The sequence below is a fragment of the Coptis chinensis genome, chromosome 6 (assembly GCF_015680905.1).
Source record: "Coptis chinensis isolate HL-2020 chromosome 6, ASM1568090v1, whole genome shotgun sequence".
Lineage (NCBI taxonomy): Eukaryota > Viridiplantae > Streptophyta > Magnoliopsida > Ranunculales > Ranunculaceae > Coptis > Coptis chinensis.
Genome location: NC_141461.1, coordinates 29,431,160 through 29,436,955, shown reverse-complemented (window position 1 = coordinate 29,436,955; position 5,796 = coordinate 29,431,160). Strand labels below are relative to the sequence as shown.

At 34.4% G+C, this 5,796-nt stretch overlaps 1 pseudogene; it reads left to right on the top strand.

The window, feature by feature from the left end:
• The first annotated feature begins 342 nt into the window (after positions 1 to 342).
• LOC147492491 (zinc-finger homeodomain protein 2 pseudogene) lies at positions 343 to 1,251 on the top strand (annotated as a pseudogene).
• Positions 1,252 to 5,796: the final 4,545 nt, after the last annotated feature.

Genomic DNA, 5,796 nt, shown 5'->3' with positions numbered 1-5,796 from the left:
AAAGGCTAGAGTAAACCCACATTTGCATTCTCTCTTGATAGTTGTGGTGGGCGGCGATTTCCGTACTAAGGTCCCAAACAACAAAACTAACAGTTCAGAAGGTCGGTAATCCTATATTAATTCCAGAGCAGTATTTCCAATATATATACACCAATGTCATCAGCTCCCATTTTGGAAATTTGGGGAGTTCAATATATTGGAAGATATGGCATTTTGTTTTTTGGCCAAATGTGCCTACCATTTAACCATTAAGCTCTCATCTTTCACCAACTTTGCCACTTGCACAAAATGCAGAAGCTCGTCATCTCCTTCCTTTCTTCTTTAACGCCCAGACACCAAGTCTTCAGTCTTGCAAAGTCACGTTTCTCTCCCTCACTCTTCTCTCTTGGCCTAACCTTCAATTTGTGAAAACTTCTTTCTATATACTTTACTTCATTTTGTTTACTCATTCTCCATAATTATCTTTGCAGATTTGAGATGAAATTTGAGTATCACGAAAGAACATCAAGGGGAGACAACTAACTGAAGGCCTACCAACTCTCGGATCGATCAGGAAAACGCTGACAACAAAAATGGCAAGTGGAGTCGAAAACTCCCCCGTGACATCAGGTTCTAAAACCATATGCAAATATCTAGACTGCATGAAGAATCACGCTGCCAATGTAGGAGGACATGCAGTGGATGGTTGCGGTGAGTTCATGCCTGCTGGACCTGAAGGTACTTTGGAAGCACTCAAATGCGGGGCTTGCAACTGTCACCGCAACTTCCACCGCAAGGAGATGCAGTTATGCTACCGCAGTAGTACAACTACGGTCTACCCCCAAGTGGCGCAAAACTATAAACCAGCTGCCGCATTTGGGTCTACATCTGGAGGTGGACAGGTTAAAGAGGAGCAGGAAGGTGTATCAAATCCTTGTGGGAGTGGGACTAAGAAGAGGTTTCGGACAAAGTTTACGCAAGAGCAGAAAGAAAAGATGTTGACATTTGCTGAAAAGTTATGTTGGAAAATGCATAAGCATGATGAAGCTAAAGTGGAGGAGTTCTGCAATGATACTGGTCTCCAGAGGAATGTTCTGAAGGTGTGGATGCACAACAACAAATACACCCTTGGTAAGAAGAAATAAGGAGTGTATGCAATGTGATGTGATAGATGCTGCTAGTGTCCGTGTCCCCAATTACTTATATGGGAGTTTTCTTCTCATTTTGTTTAGCTCTTATGTTAATTACACTCCTTTACGGTAAACAATGCACTTGTTGGTAAAACATAAATTTGTTGCTGCATATGGCCATGCTTAATTAAGTTGTTGGTTTATAGATTTCAGCTCTATACACATATATGCAACTAACTTGATAATTACATCGTTCATTTCTCTTACAATAATAATTAAGGGCCTGTTTGTTAAATTTTAACTAATGGAAAGGAAAGGAAATAAGTGGTCTGGAATGGAATGGAAACAGTTTTAAAATTGTGTCTGTTTGGTAAACTGTGAAGTAAATTGTGCTTGTTTTTTTTTCCTTTCCTTTCCCTAAAATTTTTAGGTCTGGACCATGGACTCAAAACCATTTCCATTTTCCTAGTTTTGTTTCCGCACGAAAGACAATCTTTCTTTTCCATGGGCAAACAAACAACAAAAAAACTATGGAAAAGTGGACCACACCTCTTTTCATTTCCTTTCCATAGCATTTCCTCCAGAACAAACATGCCCTAACTCTTTTATATACCGCCGTAAGATCAGATACAAGTTTTGAGCGAATTAAGAGGCTAAAATAGGAATTGTAGAAAAGCTTCTTATGAAGTGATTTTGATTCTTCGGTTGTGTAGAAGTTGTTACAAACTAATTTTGATCGATCGATCTATCTCTCTTCGTAAAAAGCAGGAAATAGGAAAAAATGTTGAGTCCTAAACAACACCTAGTTACTTAATTAGACTCATTTGGTAAACGAGATTAATTAGTTTCGATAGTGATGGAACTTCCATAAAAACTAGATCAACTAATTGACATATACTAAAAAAAATTCGTTGAATATTTGTTCAAAGCTAAAGTTATCCCAAATTCCTGTCCATGAAGAAATTTATAATTTAGTCCTTACATATTTTATACGTACATCACTAGTTTTTGAGCCCGTTCCGTTTTTATAAAATTGATATGATTTTTTTTTTAATATTTTTGAATTATTATGTATCAAAAAGTTTTAACTATTGAATATAGTAATGATTCGTAGAAAGGACATTAAGGGCATAATAATATAGTATTAATAAAAGAAAAAAAATAGCTCAACAAACATAATTAATTTGATTTATGACTATACCACAAATCCAAAAATTTAAAAGTACAATCTATCTTTCTTTCATGCACAAATTCAAATTGGAAAAGTTATTAAACTCCAAATTTAACGTGACGACATTTTGATGAGTTTCAAGAACTGAATGTTAGAAACTATGACGACATTTTGATATGACTACAGTGCCATGTCCAGAATTAATTAAAGATGATTTTACCCCATCTTAGACTTAATAAATCAATGAATAATGTAAAAGAATAGTTCCTGATGCTGCCATCAATAACTTGGTCAAAATATTGAATATATTAACACATTCATTAGCAATGACTTTGAATTACATTCATCGGAAAAAAAATACATTCATTACATAGAGGCTAGAGCTTTCGGAAGAGTCGTGAACGCAGTTTGTCCCTTGGATAAGTTGAACTTGCATGTTATATTCTATTCATATTACTCTGAAATCAAAAAAATATATAGGGGAGATTCCTCAAGTCTGTATTTGAACTTGCAACCTCTACATTTGTTGGAAGTGAAAATCGGCTACCTTGAGCTGAGAGAGGAGATGTGTTCATTTGGTTTGAGTATTTGAGAGTACCTGCACAGTAGAGAAAAATGAAATATTATTATGCAATGAAGAAAAAAACTTGGACTATTTCTTTTATTTATTTTCAAAACACTACAACCATACAACGTAGTTTGAAATGAAGCTAAAAAATTTGATCTATAATGACCAACCACAAACAGTTAGAGAACATGCAAGATCATTAGGAAAGAGATGAACACAATCCTAAGAGCATATTTAGGAGAGCTACCAAAAAAACACCAAAATTTTGAACCAAAAAAACACCAAGCAACTTTAGGAGCAACATCAAATTCTCGACATCAAATGTCGCGGTTTTGGATAAACCGCACCATATAGCCCACGCGGTTTTCCCAAAACCGCGCCAATGAAGCCCATCTTAAAAACCCAAGCCTACGCGGTTTTGAGAAAACCGCGCAATGTCTCGCACATCAACTTTATTATTTATTTTCTTTCCCAATCTCTTACGCGGTTTTGGCAAAACTGCGCCATAGAAGCCCAAGCCCATGCGGTGTTAGAAAAACCGCGCGGTTTTTTCAAAACCGCGTGAGAGATTTGATACAACACCAAAGCTAGCACCAAATATTGACCGATTTGGTGCTAGCTTTGGTTATTTTTTGGTGTTTTCATCAACATGTCACTCTCTCCTGAAGTTGAAAAAACACCAAATTTAGTGTTTGATGTTAGGTTGATATCACTCCTAAAGATGCTCTAAGTATCAGTTCTACCTCTACAACTTTAGATCTTACATACTCATTCATCCCTGTCAACACCTTCTCAAAATGTAAACAATTTAGTCATACTTGCGCACAACAATTACATTTAAATATGGAATACCACCTTATAATCAAATAAAAAATAAGAAATAAATAAAAAATAATATAGATAATAAAATGTTGCAATAATAGTACACAACATTGATGTCAATCTGATTTTTGCATAATTTGCTTTTATCTTGTGCTTGCTGATAAACACCCAAAACTGTAATATAAACCCTGTAGAGACATTACATATTGGTTAATTATGTGTGTAATAAATGCAAATTAATTGTATTTTCATGCTTTTGCAGGTTTCGACACGTAAATGATAAAATTTCAACAAAATCGGCATTTTAGCATGGAAACAAGGTGAATATGCTAATTGGAAACAAAGCCTTTTTATCAAGTCCAAAAGAAGCCCATTAGAAGCTTAAATCAAGCCCATGAAGCCTGGTCAAAATAGTCAATTCTAGGTCAACCCTAGTCAAGTCTTGCAGAAAAATCAACGAAACTTCAGAAAATTATATCTTTTGACTCCGAACTCCGTTTTGGACGTGTGACCTGTCAAAATGATCAGCGCGACAAGCTCTACACAATGGTATATATGTTCTATCAATTTACTGGATTGAGAATTAAAACAGGTCCGAACCAAGACAAAGTAAAATTCCAATTACTATTCATCATGATGTCATTAAGTGGAAGCTTATGTAATCACCCACTTTCTCCACTTAATACATGCACAAACCACTCCTAATTATTTATCTTGTAATGAGAATTACTTTTCACCCACTTTCTCCACTTAGATTTAATAAATTCCATTATAAAAGTAGATTATTTTGTAATATTTGGATTGAAAATGTAAGATGTACGTAATCTTGGCCACCCATTTCACTCTTTTGAAACTATAAATAGGAGGGGTGGTGCTCTAAATAAAGGGGGCCAATTTACTTGTGATTTGTGGTCTTGTAGTCCTTCACTCTCTTCTTCTTCTTCTTCTTCTTCTTCTTCTTCATTTTCATTAGTTGTAGTTATCTCACCATGAGCTAACTCATCTCTTGTGGCGGGTTAGATAAACCCATGTTCTACTAATGAAGATGTAATTCAATTGTATAAAAATTTAACAAGTTTGATTTTTACTTCAATTACAAAATAGTTAGAAGTGGAAAACAAACTAGAGGTTGAAGAAGTGCTCTAGAGATAGGATGTTAATTTAATCTCTCATGCTAATAGAATCTCTTTAGAGATTTAGAAATTTTACTAGGGATCAAAGTTTAATTATTCACTTTGATTTGTCTATGAATCAAAGTGAATATGAAAACTAACAATTGAAATATGTCTTTCATTAATAGTAGTTTGAATCACATGGTAAATCAATTCTCCACACTTCACTCTCTCTTCTATATTCTTTAGTCATTTTAGAATAAATTTGTTATTAGTAACTTTTGTAACTATAATTAAAAGAAGTAAAGTGTAACGTAAAAACTTCCACCTAAAGCCTTCTTTCATTTAAGGTTTCTCTTGAGTAGTGTAGCTAAGTTGTGAACAAGTCCTTCAATGTTAGGCATGGGATGATTTCTTTACTCGAACTATATTTCAACATGAATCGAGAGTAAGGTAATTGATTTAAGTGTGAGTTGGAGTAAGTCCAATTTAATACTTATCACTTGCGAATCACTTTTCTAGCTTGTTCCAATCGATCTATTTGTTCCTTCAAATCCTAATAAAAGAAAATTAAGTGATTAAATGACTAACAAAAATAAGTTTCACAAAGGAGGTTTGGGAGCACTACGTAAAGCACTGATGTGCTAATAAACTTGCATCTGGATACCTGCACAGATATGTCACAGATGATACATCTAATATAATATGTTTACTTTAGTAATACAACAGGTTAAAAATAGGCAGTGTCTGTTGCTTCATATTCAAGGTAATCCCTTACATGGTAGCTACCATAGGTTTCACTACATGTACAAAAGGCATTACCTTTCTATGGATTCCTTTTGAACGGGAAATATCTATTAGAACGTGAAAAGTATATATAAAGACAAATATAAAGGTGGGAAGGCACTATTTAATTGAAAAAATGATTCATGAAAATGGTTAAAAAGTGAACACTGTGACAACCCTTATAATTACAAACACCATTAATACCCTTTAATTTGGTAGTGTGGGAAC